The 20027-nt window shown below is 46.8% G+C and overlaps 1 protein-coding gene across 2 annotated transcripts in view; it reads right to left on the bottom strand.

Moving 5' to 3' along the window:
- AFF4 (ALF transcription elongation factor 4) overlaps positions 1–18562 on the bottom strand; it is a 1482962-nt gene extending 1464400 nt beyond the window's left edge. The window contains exon 1 of one of the 2 annotated variants that reach the window (XM_069652488.1): positions 18216–18562. The gene's annotated coding sequence lies outside the window, so the exon portion shown is untranslated. The remainder of the gene's footprint in view (positions 1–18215) is intronic. The other variant, XM_069652489.1, reaches the window with a different exon arrangement.
- Positions 18563–20027: the final 1465 nt, after the last annotated feature.

Raw genomic sequence — 20027 nt, 5'->3', positions numbered from 1 at the left:
ATTTTCTTTAAATTTGTTTAAAGTAACGGGATAAAATCTGGAAAATGTGCCAACAATGTAGGTTGCACACTCAATTATATAGGGCAGCGCATGAAACACTCACAATAGATGCCAGGTCCACCATCAGTATAAAGTAGCATTATTTTTTTTTAAACAGGTGTCGAAGCTGGCTAAAACCAAAGAAAAACAGGGTAGCCTCCCATCAACAACATATGCCAGCATTGCCACACTTTCAAGCGGGTTCTGTTCAAAACAGATCATGAAGCATGTCCCCCTTTCATGCTTTTTTTGTCCAAAGAAGGCAACAAGGCTGCTTTAAACAACACATCCCAGCATTGCCTCTGTAAAGTGCTAGTGCCCGAAACAAAACGGGACAGTGGCAACAATACATGCTGTTGCTCACCTTTCATGCTGCTAGTGCCCAAACCAATCCCTACAGTCTCAATAAATGACTGTCCAGCCCCAGGTCCACACCCTGTCGCTCTCAGTTCCCACCAACTGCGCCTTTGCCCAAGAAACTCAATTTCACGCAAACACGTGTCAGACAAACACTGTTGAAACATTACCTTTTTCTTTGTTTGCACCTAAAAGCCAGGAGTAGTTTAAGTACTTCACAACTGATATTGGAAATCATGATCTCCTTAAAATGTCCTACATGTCTCAAGTTCAAGACCTGCACACCCGCAGAACAAACTTTGATGTCATCATTTGACTAAGGTATTCATGTACAGAGCACATGCAAATTAAACAATCCTCTGTAAAACTTGAGATGAGAATTTTGGGGGCATAGGGCTACTCCTGCATGGTTTACCAGGTCTATTGACAGTGGCGGAAGTAAACTAAAACCTTCAGGGAGCAAGGGGAGACCAAATCTTCAAAGGTTGGTGAAGGGCTACATACTTTCAGAGACAGTGGGCTGGAAAAACTAGTAGGCCACTTCTCCATGTTGTTGGGAGATCAGACGTAAATAGTGCAATCAATCTGGAGCACATTAGGCCAGGGACAGCGACATTGCCCAAAAACATGATCGGATTCTGTTGTGATGTAATAGCTCAGTTGCCCACCGGAGCTAGGAACGCGGGTTCCCCGACGTTCCTTACGAACGTTCATTACCCAACCGCCCTCCTAGCCTCCGGGGGCCATACAATAAAGCTCTTTCCCCCATTTACCTGGCTCGTAATAATTTATTGCATTGGCGACGAGGAAATCCCCGGTGATTCACGCCCCGTGCAACCGGCCCCCGGAGCTTCCTTGATCGCCCAGCTGCCAGCATCAGAGGCGGGCCCTGCCGCATCCGGCATCAAAGGCGGGCCCTGCGACCTCCCTGCGGCTCCCTGCGCTGCCGCTCCTGCTGCCCTCCCCTCCCCAGCCCCGCAGAGAGGGGAGTGGGGCCGCCCACGGAGCGAGTCACAGAACGGCACAGCAAGTATAAAGTTTTCTTACTTTTTCGGCCGTAATAGCCACAGCGCTCTACGCGCATTTTATGAGTCTTAGCCAACGGCCATGTGAGTAAAGCACCTTACAACGTGCTCTACGTGCCGCCATTTTGCCCATATTATGTTCCACGGCAACGGCGCCGCGGATCCGCAGCTGTTGATTAGCTGATCGGTCAACAAAAAAAATAAAAAGCCGCGCACCACAGCGCCCCCACCGCCTGCAGGGGGCATTAAAAAAAAAACCTGACGAAGTCTAATACAGACACACCTGTCCCTGGCAAGGCAACCATCCCTCAGCGCAATAAAAGGGACGCAGCCAGTGAGGGAAGAGGACAGTACAGAGGAACTGCCAGGATCCAAGGGGTCACGCTTACGTGCTAAGGAAAAGGCTCTCACCCCAGTTCGTGGTAAAGTAGCACCAGATATTCACAAGGGGCATAATGAAACGCCATAACCACCATCCCAGTGGCCCCAAATACATATAGCCCACACCACAACCAGATAAGAAACAGTGAGCAGAGCACAGAAAGAAACACTAAACACAGAAGAACAATTCCATCTTTCTCTAAAAGCTCTGTGCACAGAACTAATAGTGCAAATAACAGACTTATTAACAAATACTGCACCCAAACACATTTGGCACCACAAAGGGGAGATACTGAAGAGGAGAGTGACTATACCCAACATCCTCCTCGCAACCAACTATGCAGAACGTGCCACACCCTACCAAGTTCCTTCCCTGCCCCGGTACTCCAACATGCCCCTGGGAGCAATGGCTAGACAGCTTCCAAATATACCTAAGAGCCATTGGTGGCGGTAAATTCAATGATGATCTCAAAGAAGCGACCCTCTTGAACTGCATAGGGGCCGAAGGTCTAAGAATATTTAGGGCACTTCCCGAGCCAGATCATGCAGAGGGTGACGGCAACCGGAAATTTGACACAGCCTTGGTAAAGTTCACTAAACATTTTGGCAGCAAAACAAACGTGGTTTTTGAGAGGTATAAGTTCTTTTCCCGGAAGCAGACAAAGGGTGAACCAGTGGACGCCTCCATTGCCTCTCTCAGAGTGCTCATGTCTACATGTGATTTCACTGGTGTTGGAGACGAATATTTGAGAGACCAGCTGGTACTCAATGTAGCAGACCCCCGCATACAACAAAAACTGTGGCAAACAAAGAATCCTTCACTGGATCAAGCCAACGAAATAGTGAGAAGCATGGAATTCGGGGACCGATGCATGAAGGAGAGACTGGTCATAAAAGAGAGCGTTGAAGTAAAGTCCATAGATGGTTTAGAGAGTTTCTCAGAATCTGAACATGATGGGGCCTTAGTAGCGGCCGTGAGGAGTATACCTCAAAGAAACAGAAGTAACTCCAGAAGAGGGAGAGTTTCGGCATATGACAATCAAAAACCCACGCGCTGTCATAAGTGTGGGTGGTATAAGCGCCACAACGTGGGAAGGATGTGCCCTGCCAACGGTGTCGAATGCTACAAATGTGGTTTAATGGGTCATTTCGCCAAAGTCTGCCGCAACATCCGAGGGAGACCAGGAAGATCCGATAACCCCAACAGACGACCTTTCAACAAACATGGGTCTGTGAAAACAGTGGACTACGACCAAGTGTCGGAGAGCATGTTGTCTATCAACAAGACACGCCCACAAGTACAAATCCTCACAGTGACCTCCCTCCAAAAATCGAGCGGTCCATGGGTTAGCATGTATGTCAATGATGCACCCTTGAAGGTTATGGTAGACACAGGGTCCCCTTATTCCATGGTGGACCTTGAGACCTTTGTAAAAGTGCTCTCCGGCAAAGTCCATGATCTACGGAACTCCTCTGTAAGAGCCACAGGGTACGGGAAAACCCCCATCGACATCATCGGGTACACATGGGTCAAACTCAAGTTTCACGAAAGACAAACGTACTGTAAGTGGTTTGTGGCCAAGAACGGCTCCTCAGTAGTAGGGTGGGAAGAACAAGCGGCTCTCCAAGTGAAGATTCACCCAGGGGAAGATGTTCCCATAATGAGTGTGCTCAAAGGCAAAACTGACATCAAGTCCGAATTGGCTCAGCAATTCCCCAAAGTGTTTTCTAAAAATATCGGCCTACTCAAGGGTTTCCAACACAAAATCATATTGAAAAGAAGAGCCATCCCAGTGGTCCATCGAGTACGTGGAGTCCCCTTTGGGACTAAAGCAGCACTCAAGGATGAACTCACACACCTTTGCAATGAGGACATCATACAACCCATAGAGAGTTCTGAGTGGCTGGCCCCCATAGTTCTTGTAAAGAAACCCGACAATTCCATACGGATGTGTTGACTTGAGAGATCTAAATAAGAATATATGGGTCGACAGACACCCACTTCCTAACATAGCTGAACTCCTATCGACCATGAAACCAGCAAGATATTTCAGCACATTAGACCTTTCCTCAGCATATCACCAAATTGCATTAGACGACAGTTCAAAAGCTCTCACCTCATTCGTCACACCTTTGGGAGCATATATGTTCAACAGAAAGCCATTCGGGCTTGCTTCCGCCGCGGCGGTATTCCAGAGACTCATGTCACATCTCTTTGGGGGCCTCAATGGAGTACAATGTTTCCAGGATGGCATTCTCATATCAGCAAAAACTGAGGAGGAGCACAACGCCAAATTAATGGGTGTATTACAGATAATTCAAAAAAGTGGACTCACCCTCAAACTAGAGAAATGCAATATAAAGAGTAATGAAGTCTCCTAGCTTGGCCATTCCATCGACGCCAGGGGCATCCGACCCAAGAAAAAACTCCGACACAATACTGAGTTTAGCTGAGCCCAACAATAAGGACCAATTAAAAAGTTTCTTAGGAATGATGGAGTACTACTCCAAATTCGTGAATAATTATGCCCACAAAACATGAGAAATCTTATGAAGAAATCCAACAGATTTGAATGGTCCACAGAATGTAGGAACGAATTTGAAAACCTCAAGCATGACATCAACAAAGCTCCAGCTCTTAGCATGTGTGATTATAGAGCCAAAACAATAGTGTTGGTAGATGCCAGCAAGATTGGCCTTGGAGGAGTACTGGAACAACAGAACGGTAACACAGTAACCATCGCGTTCGCATCCAGAGTACTAAGAGGTGCCGAATTGAACTACTCCACCATCGAGAGAGAAGCTCTGGCTGTCAAATGGGCCTTACAACATTTCAGGAATTTAATATGGGGTCTACCGATCCTTCTCAAGACTGATCACAAACCGCTGGTCAACATCCTACAATCCAAATTGCCACACCTCATATCACCAAGGAGAAGGCGTTGGTTTCTAGACATCATGCAATACAAGCTTCAAATTTGTTACAATCCTGGTCCACTAAACCAAGTAGCAGATTGTTTGTCGAGACGATCTACCATTCAAGATAATAAACATGTAGAAAGTGAGGATCAAGAAGAAGATATCATAGCCACCATAAATTCTGCCATACCCTCCGACGAATGGATACGCATCACCAAAGCTGACACTGAACAACAGGAAATCAGAAAGGCTGTAATGAATGACTGGGTTGGTGTAGGGAAGGAGTTGGCAAATTTCACACCATTCAAAGATGAGATATCCATGAATGAAAATCACATCTTCAGGGGAAATAGAGTGATTCCAGCCCTGACCCTCAGAAAGAAATTACTTGATTTAGCCCATGAAGGGCACCTGGGAAGAAGTTTGACAAAGAACAGGATAAGAAACAGCTACTGGTGGCCCAACATGTGGAAAGAGGCGGAAGAGACAGTAAAGACCTGCAACGCATGTGCTTCCAGTGACAAGTCTAAAGTACTAAGGAAAACACCACTTCAGCCTGTGGAAACACCAAAACACGTATGGTCAAAACTGGCAATAGACATCATGGGTCCCTTCGAGAACCTGGAGGATGAAAAAATATTCATTATCGTGATCGTTGACTACACCTCCAAATGGACTGAATGGGGTGTGGTAGATACCAACACAACCACAAGGAAAATAACCGACTTCTTAACAGATATATTCATCAGGGAAGGAGACCCCAGGGACATAGTCTCAGACAACGGGTCCCAATTCACCTCGTCAGAATTTCAAGAATTCCTTGACAAAAGATCGATCAACCACATCACTACGTCATTGTACCACCCAATGTCCAACGGGCTGGTGGAAAGAATGAACAGGTTGATAAAAAGTGTCATTCAACTAGCCACAGCCAATGCTATGCCTTGGAGAGAAACCCTCAAGGAGGCTCTACATGCATACAGAACAACGCCACACTCCACCACCAATGTAGAGCCTTTCACATTAATGCAGGGCAGAACCACAACCAACCAACTAAGACCGGCATGGATCTTCTGGGACACTGGTGAGGCGAGAATGAACACAAAAACAAAATTGGACATAGAGCAAACGCATAAAACTATAAAGGAGAAACAGAAGAAGTACAAAACATACTACGACAAAAGAAAGGGAACGAAAAGAATGTCCTTTCAGGAAGGAGATTGGGTATGCATCAAAGAACCCAGGAAAACTCTAAAGGGTGAATCAAAATTTAGATCTCCACAAAAGATCATACAGTGTCACAACAAGTCTGTCACACTAGACGATGGAGGGAGATGGTCTCACGACGACCTTGTGAGAATAACCAATGACACCAGCAAACCTAGCACTTCAAAAAGCCATTCACATGATGCTGGGTCAAGAGAGAACGGGGAGAGAACAACCAACGACACTCACAGACCTAGCACATCCCTAGATTTACAGGATGACATGAGATCAAAAAGGTGAACATTTTCCTGAAGAGAGGTACCGCGCCAGAGATACTAGAAGGAGCGAACCCTGCCACACCAATGGAGGAGAATCTGCCAAGGGCCTCTCGAAAAGGAATCGAAAAATCATCCGCAACTTCAGAGACGACTTCATCTACTACTGATCACACACCTAAAAAAAAAAAAAAAAGAAAAATGAGCCCGTAAACTATCCCACCCGTCTACCTTGTTTTCTCCCCCCCCCCCTCTCCGTTCCCCTTCTTTCCCATAGATAAGGAGATGTTGTGATGTAATAGCTCAGTTGCCCACCGGAGCTAGGAACGCGGGTTCCCCGACGTTCCTTACGAACGTTCGTTACCCAACCGCCCTCCTAGCCTCTGGGGGCCATACAATAAAGCTCTTTCCCCCATTTACCTGGCTCGTAATAATTTATCACAGATTCAAAGACAAAATGCACATTTAAAATGGGATCTACGAGCATGGTAATGTCCGAATAAGTAACCAATCCTTTCCTACTTCAAAATCAACTTGGCTCACAGATATTTTTTTTATTTTTTTTTTATTTTTTAATGGTTTTATTACAAACCTTTAAAAAGAGAAAAATTAACATACAATACAAATTAATGAAAGCTCACAAATCATCCGATATTACCCCAGACTTTGAATGTTAACAGCAGCCTCCAATACAGACCTCAGGATGTCCCAGCGGGTTGCTCCACTGGGACGGCGTATAAGCGGTCTTTTACGACTCGAAGAAAATAAACTAATGCGTACAACACCACTCTGTTTGACCCATCAAACAGGGTTCTCCACCAGTCGTCTCGAGTTAGGAATTGAAAGTTCGTTGTTATTGGGCTAAAGATGTTATTTCTTTTGCTCTCCAACTCGGGACATACTAAAATCAAGTGTTTAAGTGTTTCCTTGTTGGTGGAGCAGAACCGACACGTGAGGTTCAGGTCCGTATATTGGGACCAGTAGCAAAGGCGTTCCTTGGTTGGCATGGCATTCAGCCTAAACTGCAAATAGGAGGCACGAGACCACTGGTCCAGGAAGCACGACAGATAGGGCGGGACCCAGCCATAGGCTCTTGCCTCGGCCGGCGCTTCAAGCATAGATTTAGAAGCAGCTCTTTGGGTACAGGTGTAAATCCAATCATTTCTCCAAAGCTTTAGTTTTGCAGCATCAGGATTCTCGAGCAACAATTGCATTGTGATGTCATAGGAGCTGAGCACGTCATGACATCACTTATTCCATTGGAATAAGATTGAGGGGGCTTTGGCAAGTTCTAGACTGTGAAGGATCTCCATCTGGGGGGTTGGATTGCATGGATTTAGTTTCCTAAAGACACTTAACAGATTCCAAGCAACTCTTGCTTGAATTGAGATGTACCCAAGCTCATATCTGGCACAAACAGTAGAGGTGCCTTTAGGCAAATGGAGAACCCTGGACCAAAAAATGCTTTCCAAAGAGCTCCACACTTCGGACCCACAACCAAAAGCGTTTTCACCGGCGTAAATCAATGAGGGTACCACCTTCTGCTGGAAAAAGGTTATTGTTGGTCTTAGAGAGAATTTCCCAAATTTTTTATTAATCAGGACTGCTTGGCATGCCAATTGTCGGCATTTTTTCTTGGCTGCGTCCACCCAAGGTGCGTCATTTCTACTCGCGCTTAGTTGCATTCCCAAATATCTGGTGTTAAGTACGTGCCCAATGGGTTCTTTATTCACATACCATTTAAATTTCTGCCCATTAGGTTTGAAACCTTGCAGTCTTTCAAAAACGATGGCTTCACATTTCCCTCTGTTAATAACCAGCCTGTTGTCAGTTAGGTATTTTTCCACGGCAGCGAGTTTCCGCTGTAAACCTATGGGAGTTGAGTCCATCAGAATGAGGTCATCTGCGTAGACTAGGTAGTCTACATGTGAGCCGTGAAGTTTAGGTGGGAAAGTGCGTAGACCATTGAAAACATCTTTGATATCAGATATAAACAGGTTAAATATAATTGCCGAAAGAGGGCAGCCTTGCTTGACACCTCGAGAAGTGTTAATGGGTGAAGATAGGTTATCCTTTTGGTCCAAGCGAACTCTAACGGTCGTGTTCATGTGGAGTTCGTGGATAGCGGACAGTAGACTTTCAGGACAGTTCCATTTGGTCAGTTTAGACCATAGCAAATCTCTATTTATACTGTCGAACGCCTGGGACAAGTCAACCAGTGCAAGATAGATTTTAGAGTTTGATCGCAGTGCTTCCATTTTCAGTAAGTTCAGTATTAGAAGGTTAACACCGCAGCCCAACCCTTTAACGAAACCAGTTTGTCTGGGGTCCACCTGGTTGCAATGTGTGGACCAGTCCGTCAATTTTTGTTGTAAAAGAGTGGCATAGACCTTACCCAGCACATCAAGAAGTGCAATTGGTCTATAGTTCTTTGGGCTGCGACGGTCGCCTTTTTTGAAGATGGGTATTATCACTGCAGATTTCCACGATGAAGGGGTCTCGCAGCATTTGACAATCCTGTTGAACAGCAGCTCACAAACGTTGGTCCATACTTCTGGCTGAAGTTTGAGCGTAAAATTAGTTAAGCCATCTGGACCAGGGGCTCTTGAGTTATTCAGATTCTTGATAACTCTAAGAATGTCCTCGTGCTCGAATACTAGGTCCCAGTGTGACAGGACACGAGGGGTCCATACGTCGACCTCATTGGTTTTACTGAAGAGGTCGGCGTAGAAGGATACCCACTCAGACTCAGAGACCAGGTTTGCCTGAAGAGCATGTTGTGGAGCAAGATTGTCGTTTATCAATCTCCAGTAGTCAGCAGAGTTGGAGCTCTTCATTTTTGATAGCATAAGCTCTGCGTCATTTTGCATCATGATGCACTTGTGAGATTTAAGCCAGTTCTTATAGCCTTGTTTGAATTTTTTTGCAAGACCAATGGCAACAGTAGGCATTTGTTTGCGGGCCGTTCTTAACTGCCAGCGTAGAAGGCGTTTCCGTTGTTGCACCTGGAGGTCGAATTTATGTTTCGATATAAATAGGCTGTTTCCCGTGAGAGTTCTGAGTTCTTGGTATTGGATTAAGAGATGGTTGTATTCCAAGGATTCGGACAGCTGGTAACTCGTCAAAATGTGGCCCAACTCGGTAGAATCTAGATTTAGCCGAATCCTTCCGGCTCCTGTTCTCACTGAGAAAGCCCAGCGATCCTGGTGCGTTCTGTCGTTTGCCACAAATGACAAGACCACCATATCATGGTCACTGTGCTTCATTGTTTGAACAGACAAGCCGGTCGTTCTCATGTGAATCCTATTGGATACAAAGATGTAATCTAAGGTAGAGCTAGAATGCCCTCGTCTCCAGGTTGGGGCTGCGGGAATATCGCCCAGGGTTTGACCATTCAGCATCACCAAATCCCGCAGCTCCATTTCCAGACACCACTGAGTTTTCAGATGAAGTTCTACGGAGTTAGCATTCTTCTTGAGCCCTGGTGCGTTTAAATGACTAAGGCAATCGATGTTAAGGTCGCCGCAAATGATCAAGTCGTATAGCTGGCCAGATTCCGTGTGCTCATCTATGGTCTCAGTGACTTCGTCTATGAAGTTTTTTGCTCTGGTTGCCCCATGGTTCCAGTAAAGATTGAAAATACAGAGGTTGGCTGTCAGGCCGATAGCGGGGCTTCCATCACCAATTGTAGTCACTTGGATATAAGGAGAGATGTCAATTGAGTTCAGAATCTGAAGCCCTTAGTTAATCCTGACGGCTACCAGGAGACCCGACATAGGTCTACCCCTAGTCTGTTTAATGGCTGAAGTGTGGGCGATTTCAAAACCCTCCAGAATTGGTTTTTCGCATAGCCATGTCTCTTGTAGACAGATGAGATCTAACTCGTTGGGCCAGGTGGAATTGAACAAATGACTAAAGCCCCTGGTGTTCCAGGATCCCAATGTGTAATTTTTTTGGTTGTTATGTCGTTTGAAGGCTTGGCGTTAACATGACGTGGTGTTATTTAGGGTTTCAGCAACCCAGGACCAATCATTTCCATTCGCCCTAGATGGCATGTCAGTCTCAGGCAGATCTGCAAACCGATGCGCTTGGCTAGTACCTTGTATTGTTATTTTTATGTTATTGTGGCTGGAGGTTCCACTCAAAGACTTCCGAGTGTTCTGTGTTGGAGAGACAGTGCTTTGATGGAAGGCTGAGGAGCCACGCTCACTCGGGCGTGCTGAAGGATTTTTATAGGCACTTCCGTCCTCTGCCAGGTTCACAACATCATTCAAAACCTCAGTTGGAACACGTATAGGGGCTAAAGAAATGTCAAAACCGAGAGATAGTAACACCGGGCCAGCTTGGAGCAAAGTGTCAACTATGAGCTTAGACTGGACATACAAGATGACTGCGTCATTCTTGGTTTCTTCAAAAAATTCGACAATTTTCAAGTCACCAGATTCAATTGCCCTGAGACTTGGTACCAGATGGCATAGCCACAGGACATTATGGCGATTCATTATTTGGTCGTCTGCAGAATCAATTCGTTCCAAGAGTACTTGATGGTAAGATGAATCATTTTTCAAATGCGAGTTCTTGGAGGGATCATTTGTAAGGTACTTGTTTAATGGAGCTCTAATTTGCAGTAGTCCGTTAACCTTAGACTGCGACGACCTAATCGGGACAGAGTCCCTAGGGTAAAGGCGTGTTAAGTCGTGCTTCGCGACCACCAACGATGATGAGTTGCTACAAGGATCAACAGCAACTAAATCTTCCGTTTTGCGAAGGCTTTTGTTAGAGTGATCACACCTCTTACGATGTTTTTCATCTAGCGTCATGAACGGTTTGGAACCAAAAACCGTGTCAACCGTTGAGGTGATGATTGGCCCACTTACTTCACACAGTGATACAACTCTGGTTGCCTTTTGGAGTGGCGCATGAAGTGGAATGTTATTTAGGCCAGATAGATTGGACCCTGGCCCGGCCTGGTTGTTCATTTGCGGGCAGGCTGCAATCGGGGGAACAGGTGTGTTGTCAATCAACTGGGTCGATTCAGGGAGGCTGACAGATGAAGTATTAAATTCTTCAGCCCCAGCCAATTCCTCGGGCACTGCATCCTCGTACACAGACGTGTTCAACAACTCCTCAGATATGCCACATAAGTCGATTATGGGTTCAATGGACTGGACCAACTCGGTGGCATCGTCATTTGACTGGGAATCAGGTACGACATTTTTATTTTTCAGGTTAGTTTCGTTAATAATTACATTCACAGTTTTCAGGTTTCTCAAGAATTTCCTGGAATCGTTACGACGGTTCCTTTTTTTCATAGGCATGTTTTTTGATTTTTTTAGTTCATGGGCTCTGCAGTTTCCGTCACCCGAACCTGTGACGGAATTAGTCTTGGAAAGCTTGAATATGTCATACACTGCCGAGGCACCATCATGGCCTTGTTTTTGTGCAGAAACGGGCCCCACCACATCTAAGCCCAAGCCACGATTTTGGTCGGAAGGGGCAGCCATTTGAGGATCCAAAAGAGCCAAATTATCAGCAGCTTGGGTTTCCAGGAAGATATCCTGGACGTTAGTCGACAGAGGTATGTTTGAGTCACAGATGGAAGGGAGATGGTCGGTCATTTGCGATCCTGCAAGACATGGAGCAGAGTCAGGCGCCAGCGTGGATTGTTCCTGACAATCAATGGGAGCATATTTTTCAGAACACGCCATTATGTCTTTATTTCTTTCCAGTTCTGAAGCAGTGGCCGCCGCAATCTGAGCACATGAGGCTAGAGGTACCCGGACGGGAGAGCAAAATACAGGGTTGTTTGTGGTTCGAGAGGTCAGAATCCCTCCCTCTTCAGCTACTCCACTCTGACCGCAGTTATCAACTTTTTGTTGAAAAAGATTCAAAGCCTGTTTCACCACTTCAGCCAGTAGTTTTCTGTCCAAAAAGGCGTTTTTATTGCTGTCCATTAAAGCCCCCAGCGCCATTTCCACCTGTTTATTAGTGCTCCATAATGTATTCATTAGGATCGTCTGGGTATTCCCCATCTCAGAGATCTTTGTATTCATACTGAGAATTAGAGCTGTCAGGTCTTTCAGACTGTCGTGCAAATGTTCGTACATTTTCAAGAATGGAGCCACGGCTATTGTAGTTGATGACATAATGGTGGCTTGGAGATCTTTCAAACTTGGTATATGGTGTTCATTGCCAGTGGTGTCCATAATGAGACCGGTGTGTCGCCTTTTGCTCACGGGGAGGCGTCTGATTTTTGGGAATGGGCGCTCCATAAGTGATGAGTCCGAGGAGGATGAATCTGACATATAGTCAGAACGTGTCTCCACAATTGAAGGCCCATCCACACATTGATGCAGAATGGTCGATGGTTGGTTTTGCAGTGTGTTAGAGTCGACCCTTCCTAATTTAGGAAGTTGTCTCTGTGAGCAATGAATGCTCGGTGAAAAACTAGAGCGACGACTTCTTCCTCTTTCCTCCATTTTATGCGTAGGGGAACTCTGCAGGGGGTTTTTGCCAGACGGTGCAGGTGAGGACCAACCAGCCACAAGATTAGAAGGCCCTCCCGCTGAGGCTGTGGCACCCGGCAAGGAGTCGTTTGTTGCCGAGTTATTCGCTCTGCTTTTGTTCAGGTGCTTAAGATCTGTTAGCAACTTGTTGACGACTTCCAAGGAGTTTCTACGGTTATTAGAGTCCTTCACTTGGAGGGTAGATACCCTCTCCCCCTCAGTGTTAGCAAAAGAGGCACGGGTAAGTGGCTCAATACCCACAGTATATGCCGGTTCGTCCACTTCATTGTATGTGAAAACGACATTATAGGAGCCTCCTTCAAGCGACGTACTTAGTGGCAATGCCGGTGAAGGTACCAGTTTCTCATATGCACTGTAGAATCTTGTGCGTGGGGAACTACTACTAGTTTCTTTTTGTATAGAGGGGCATACAATGGCACTAGTACCTGAAGTCGTGAGGCACGCTTGAACACCAGTCGTCACGCTGGTGAGCGAACATGAGGGTGTTTGGGTTAAGACGGGATCTTGTTGCAGTGAGCAGCTGTCATTTTGTGAAGTACAAGAAGGAAGTTCATGAAGGCCATGTACTATGGCCAAGTTGACTATGGCCGGGTTGGCTATGACCGCCGGGATTGTTGGTGCACCGTGTGAACTGGCGCACTTATTAGGTGACGCATCATGTGTACTTTGGAACGGAAAACAGTTTAAAGGAGAGTGTGTTGAAGTCGGCTGGGCTGGGCCGGACTGAGCGGGAGCCGAATCCGATGTAAAGTGTCTCTCATGTGGATCGACTACAGCCTCACCCCGCATGCTCCCTGCCACCCCTCCTGTTGGCTCAGAACATGCAAAGTCCACTCGTGAGGAGGCAGCCACACATACACTTACTGTGGTTTCGTTGATGACTGCACAGGGCGAGTTTGAAGCCGGCTGCAACGAAAGCCCCCCTCATTCGGAAGCTGGACACGATCATCGGGGGCGGCAGCCGGTGTTAGGGGCGCCTCTGAGGACTCCACTGAAAGCCACGAACGTTCCGAATCGGGGCATACCGGGTCACGAGCACGCTTCCTTTGGGCTCTGGTCTTCACATAAGCGCCCACAGTCAATCCTTTCACCGGCACCGTAGTAACGTTTGTTCGCATCGTTTCAACAGACGATGATGCAGAGATGGAACAAGAAAACAGGTGAGCCAAGAGGAGAGTCCCGACTTCCACAGACTTCCTCGGACTCCTCAGACTCTGCCAGACTCTGCCCGCTCCGCGGGGAGAGGCAGGTTTTGAAGCAGCAAAGTCACTCCCACATAATGGAAATAGTAGAGGTACTGGTCACTCCTCAGACTCTGCCAGACTCCGCTCACAGATATCCATGTTAATAGGCACACATTGGGAACATCCTGTACCTAAGCGACTGATTTGGACACACAAGGGGGGTGGGGGGGGGGGGGGGGGGGGTCTACAACCTTGGGACCATCCTTGCATTCGAGGTGCAGACACAGATTCTGCTTATTACAGGAGTTGCCGGTGGGAGTGGGGGACATTGGGACCCAGACACCCTTCAATTGGCAAAATCTGATCACAGAGTCCAAAGGTATAGAGACTTTAGGGCATTCAATAAAGAGGTGTGTTCTAATCTGCACCCAATCTGATGTTTTTATTGTTCACGATTTGTACACAATATTGGTTTCCTGTCTTCATCTAGTTTCTGGAAGTGTATCTTTTATGTACTCCGTTTATATGTTTTTGTTCTGTTATAACTATGCACATCTGAGAAAGGTTTGTTTTGAATTAACCGGTATCACAAGTCATGCTTAAAGTGACAGTGCCTCTATGAAATTATTGTAATAATTTTCTTTAAATCCTTTAAGCTTTGTTAGACACTTATGGAATCATAATCTGCTTGCAGAAACCGAGTTCTGACAGGTCAGTCAACCAAATGTATTTTCTTTGTATCCTAACATACATACTTTGGACTTGATCTAGCGTAAAATGTCTAATATATACCAATGATAACGCACAAGGGGGGGTAGATATGGGGATGGGTTTTTGGTATGAACGTCCGAAGTCCCAAACAAGAGAGAAAATACAAGCAAAGGAAGTCCCCATAGCAAGGGATAGAAACTAAACAGAAGACCAAACACCCAGCCAATATGCACAACACATAGGCCCTTAGTCGAAGCAAACAAAAGGATAGATACATTTCTGGAAATCTCCCATGAAGAAAAGTAGACGGCAACATACAGCAGACACACATTCAGAATATTGCTTATGTAGAATAATGGTGAGGTGAAAAATGTGCAGTAGACCATTAGGCTTAAACACACGTGTATAGGCAGGATAAAGGCACAATAAGAGCTTCCATTACAAACATTAAAAGGTAGCAATCACAAAAACATAATATAAGCATATCTGACATTGATTAGCTGTATAACAGAGTAGGCGTCATAGAATCGGCTACATAGACTATTTAGTATGAATAGGCCTCAGAAATACATTGATTCCACACAGTAAAATACATCCAGTTTTGGTTCATCTTAGAGAGAGACACATACAAGTTCAGAGGCTTCTGGAGACATGGTGTAAATCAGCGCTGTGGTTGGTCGGGACAGGGGCGCAACTCATTCCAGGCTTCCAAAGGAAATCAGTGATTCAATCATCAGATGTTGCAACTTTGTGCAGACCACATGAGGAAGAATCTAACAGCTGCACATGGATTGGCTAGCAGTATGAGGTGCAGCAAGTCCCCAAGCATCAAACGAGTGAAACAAATTACAAATATTGTGCCTATCCATTGCTTTAAAAACTAACAAGACGAGGGTCACAGGTCAGTGAGAATGAGGCAATGTACAGAATTGTGCACAATGCAGTCGATCAGGTGAAAGACACACACACTGCCCCCTGTAGGAAAACATGAACCCAAGAGTGAAATCATGAATACTAAGCAACATATGCACTCTAACCAAGAAGACAAAAAGATTGGTATTCATTGGTATAGAATCAAGGAGCTCATTAATATATAAAACAAACAATCTCACATCCATTAAATATGTGTCCGTAAGTATTAGAACCACTTGCGCACATCCAGACATATATCCACATTTTAGATGTGCACATGGTCCCGATGCAAGAGGCCAAGAAGCACACCCCATGAAGTAATGTAGACACATCCTGTGAAAGAAAGGAGATGGGTTGAGAAGGGCAACATGTTTCCAATGAGAAGTCGCAATATTAACTGTCAGTTGAACAATCACAAGGGTGAGAACAGTAAGCTGGTGCCAACCTTTGGGTCCCATGAGAATGGAGGTGAAGTATTCTTTTTTTTGCCACACTGTTTACACCTCACAAAGTGATTGGTCAATTGGGGTGACAACATGCCAACCAGGAACACTTGAGACAGAACAGCCAATTATCAGCAACGGTTGTCCAATCAGAATGTGAATTTACATGCAACTTGAAACAAAGCGAAAGAAATTCTGCTCCACCTCACTATATAAACCGCAATTGAATGCTGAATGATTTGGGGATTGTTCCAAGCCAAGGTTGCATGTAATAAACTTTTGTTTTTCTTGCTTCTCATGCACTTTTATTCGATCATTGGATTACTTTTTATACTGCGCAGGTTTTAGGCTTTTTTTTACAGGGTGGTGCGTCATCCAAACGCTCAAACGGGGCAGGCAAAGAGGGGCATCATCCACAGATGTGGATGTCGTCAAGCAAGGCTAAGAGGGGTTTCCTCCACAGACACTCAAACATGGGAAAGGGGCTGCCATTCACAGATAGCAACTCCTAGAGGCTGCGCTGAGGACACCATTAAGGAACTACAAACAAGTTGATAAAGGAGTAAGTTATGGTCAGCCCTCTTTATTGTCACTGGTCACAGCCTCTCACCCACGGATGTAGGTGATCATGTCTGACTACTGACCCACCACACAGCCTGGCATCCGACTTCTGATTCTCTAACCACCACTTGTGTTGTTATCTCCCCACTGAAGATACCACCAAATTTCTCCCAGTGACACAGCTAGGGCATCACACACTCAACTTGCTAGCCACTACACAGGGATGGAAGGTAGAGGGGCGGGCACACACACACACACACACACACACACACACACACCCCCCCCACCCCCCCAGCTGCAGGGGGGGCTGTCATCCACAGACACTCAAGCAGAGCTGCGGGGGGGTAGGCTGTCATCCAAAGACACAAGCAGAGCTGCGGGGGGGGGAGGCTGTCATCCAAAGACACAAGCAGAGCTGCGGGGGGGGCTGTTATCCACAGACACTCAAGCAGAGCTGCAGGGAGGGGCTGTCATCCACAGACACTCAAGCAGAGCTGCAGGGGGGGGCTGTCATCCACAGACACTCAAGCAGAGCTGCAGGGGGGGGGCTGTCATCCACAGACACTCAAGCAGAGCTGCAGGGGGGGGGCTGTCATCCACAGACACTCAAGCAGAGCTGCAGGGGGGGGGCTGTCATCCACAGACACTCAAGCAGAGCTGCGGGGGGGAGGCTGTCATCCACAGACACAAGCAGAGCTGCGGGGGGGGCTGTTATCCACAGACACTCAAGCAGAGCTGCAGGGGGGGCTATCATCCACAGACACTCAAGCAGAGCTGAAGGGGGGGGCTGTCATCCACAGACACTCAAGCAGAGTTGAAGGGGGGGCTGTCATCCACAGACACTCAAGCAGGGCTGCAGGGGGGGGCTGTCATCCACAGACACTCAAGCAGGGCTGCAGGGGGGGGCTGTCATCCACAGACACTCAAGCAGGGCTGCAGGGGGGGGGCTGTCATCCACAGACACTCACGCAGGGCTGCAGTGGGTATGGCTGTCATCCAGACACTCAAGCAGGGCTGCAGGGGGGGAGGCTGTCATCCACAGACACTCAAGCAGAGCTGCAGGGGGGGCTGTCACTCAAGCAGAGCTGCAGGGGGGGAGGCTGTCATCCACAGACACTCACGCAGGGCTGCAGTGGGTATGGCTGTCATCCAGAAACTCAAGCAGGGCTGCGGGAGGGGGGGGCTGTCATCCACAGACACTCAAGCAGGGCTGCAGGGGGGAGGCTGTCATCCACAGACACTCAAGCAGGGCTGCAGGGGGGGAGGCTGTCATCCACAGACACTCAAGCAGGGCTGCAGGGGGGGAGGCTGTCATCCACAGACACTGAAGCAGGGCTACAGGGGGGGAGGCTGTCATCCACAGACACTCAAGCAGGGCTGCAGGGGGGGAGGCTGTCATCCACACTCAAGCAGGGCTGGGATCGAGGGAACTGCTACGGAAGCGGGTGTGTAAGGATGGTCGCATCTACAAACACTTGATGGATGAACTAATATACTCTAGAGAGGGGCTGTTGTCCAGACACTCAATGAACTAAAGTTGTAAGAAGTGGGCATCGCCGACATAAGCGTGAAATTGGCGTCCAATCACTCACGTGGAAGAAGAACATCCATTCAAGTAGAAAGGAAGATCTACAAACACAGAGCAGAGCACCCTTTCCTCCCCGTTGGGCCTTACCTCCTCTTGCTGCCTTAGCCGCACTGTGACCTCCGTATACAGAGTGGGAGGGGATCTAATTAGTACGTCCGCTTCAAAAACCATGTGAGTAAATGGGCTGGAGAGGAGGCCCGTGAGGGCCGGAATCTGAGCTTCAGAGAACTTGGACCGATGGGACAGTTCTCACCACCGCCGCCATCTCTCTCCCGGAGGGGGTGGAGGTGACTTGAGTTGCGCGCGCAGATGGGGGCGCGCAGCAAGAACGGCCGTTTGTTATTGTGGGTTCTGAGGCCGAGCACAGTTAACCCAGCCGCTTCCAGGACACTCCCCTCCCGGCAGTAGCGGCGTCACTCTCACGCAGCCCCGCCCTCCAGCACACTACAACGGTCACGTGATACGCCCGAGTATTTTCTCCACTGGGTATAGTACTGGCAGGTCAGAAGCAAGAGGCGTGTCTCCTTGTCACGTTGCCTGTCTCACGCCAGTCCATAGCAACTACACACAACCTGGACACTAGACTGCGCACTCGTCTTTCAAGTCAGAACGGTGTCCATTTTAGGTATATGAAAACCATAAAATAGGCATCAGAGACACCGAACACCACCTTCGTTTGAAGCCAAAAAGTTCTTAAAGCTCCGCCCACATTTGATGTAACACCACCCTGTTCGGCACGCCCATTTTGTATCTAACTAAAAATGTGCAGGACAACAGCGTCAGGAGAGAGATAAAATCAGTCCTGCACTTGGTTTTTTAACATAACCAAATGCATCATTTAAAGAAAATATAAGGCTGAAAATGGCATTTCTCTAAATTATATATCATATATTTGTAGTTTTGGCTATTAGTTTAAATGATTTAATTGGAGTACAACTAGGAGTGAGATGGGATGCGAGGATTAGGAAACCGTTTGTGAGTGTTGTTTGGTTATTCTATGTCAAGATTTGGAGGCTCAGATTACGCTCTGATCCTCTATTTACTTCTCGAGCAGCAAAGTATAAATAAACAATTATGAAAAACAATGTAACATAAAAACTACAATTCCCAAAAACTGCAGTGAATGTGTAGTTCGTTTTTCATAAATCCACAAAACCCATGTGACCTTTCCAGTCCAATCACATTTCACTTTCTCCCTATAAACACTGCATAATCCACAGTCCTTCTTCTTTCTTTGGTCCTTGAGCAGCTGAGATAAGTACTTTTGCTTTATTTAATAATTTCAATGGTTTAGAGTGAATGGCTGTAATGTTGAGCATGTGAACATGTGCGAACATAGATAGTGTCTATTTAGACTCGTGGCTCCTCAAGGAGTCTTGATGTAGCATATTGTTAGGAGGCACTGTTGCACGGAAGTTCCCAATGGTGAGACGGGAATCATCCATGGCTAGATAGTAGGAGTCCTGTTCCAGTGATAAGCGCGCATTAGAATATAAATATAGAACCTCAAAGACATTATCGAGTAGCAGATCTGCCCAAAGCATGCTACACTGGTGAGGAGAGCAGAGTGCAGCCCTGACAACGGCAGACTCCACCTGGTGGCCAAAGAGCAGCACCACAGTCTTGATTAGCCATTGCTGCAATTTCAGTAAGTGATGGGCTCAGTCCCAAGTGGAACTACGATCAGACCCCTCATTATCAGTCTGCATTAGGAGGTAATACTTCTCAAAAGGTATATATATTAATAGTTCTCTTAATAAGACGGGCACAGTCCCAAGCAAAACTATAATATATATGAGACCCTCCTAGCTACACACAAAAGTATAAGCAGATTGATGGGGGCAACCCAACTGTGCATTATTTACACGGCAGGGCTACAGACCGAGTGGTTATTCTGAA

The sequence above is a fragment of the Ambystoma mexicanum genome, chromosome 3p (assembly GCF_040938575.1).
Source record: "Ambystoma mexicanum isolate Mex_15411 chromosome 3p, UKY_AmexF1_1, whole genome shotgun sequence".
Taxonomy (NCBI): domain Eukaryota; kingdom Metazoa; phylum Chordata; class Amphibia; order Caudata; family Ambystomatidae; genus Ambystoma; species Ambystoma mexicanum.
The sequence above is the reverse complement of the archived record's forward strand: the minus strand, read 5'-3'. Positions and strand labels throughout refer to the sequence as shown.